Consider the following 400-nt stretch of genomic DNA (forward strand, 5'->3'; position numbering starts at 1 on the left):
GTGCCCGGGGCGGGCAGAGTTCGGCCCCGAAGACGAGGCTTGTGCATGGACCTCTGGACGCGTCGGGTCCAGGGCCCCGGGGTAGCTTGTGCAGGTCCGGGAAGGCGAGGGAAGAGACTGGGACGTGGAAAAGGACCTTCCGAGGCCCGGGACGGACAACGTGTGCACGGCCAGGGCCGTGGAGGCGACGGCGGGGCGGGTGGAGCCCCATCCTGGTGGCCCCCAGAAGCGTCAAGGAAACTTGAGCTCGTGAGGGTGCGGAGCCGCGTCTGCCCCGCACGCGGAGCGGTTCTGGGGGGAGGAGTGAAGGGCCACGGGTCCCGCGACCTCACAGTTTCGGGGCGCCAGGAGCGGTTCTGTTTGCAGTTTTCCCTTCCCTTGGCCGCGAGGAGGGGCCTGC

The sequence above is a fragment of the Myotis brandtii genome, unplaced genomic scaffold (assembly GCF_000412655.1).
Source record: "Myotis brandtii unplaced genomic scaffold, ASM41265v1 scaffold456, whole genome shotgun sequence".
Classification (NCBI taxonomy): Eukaryota; Metazoa; Chordata; class Mammalia; order Chiroptera; family Vespertilionidae; genus Myotis; species Myotis brandtii.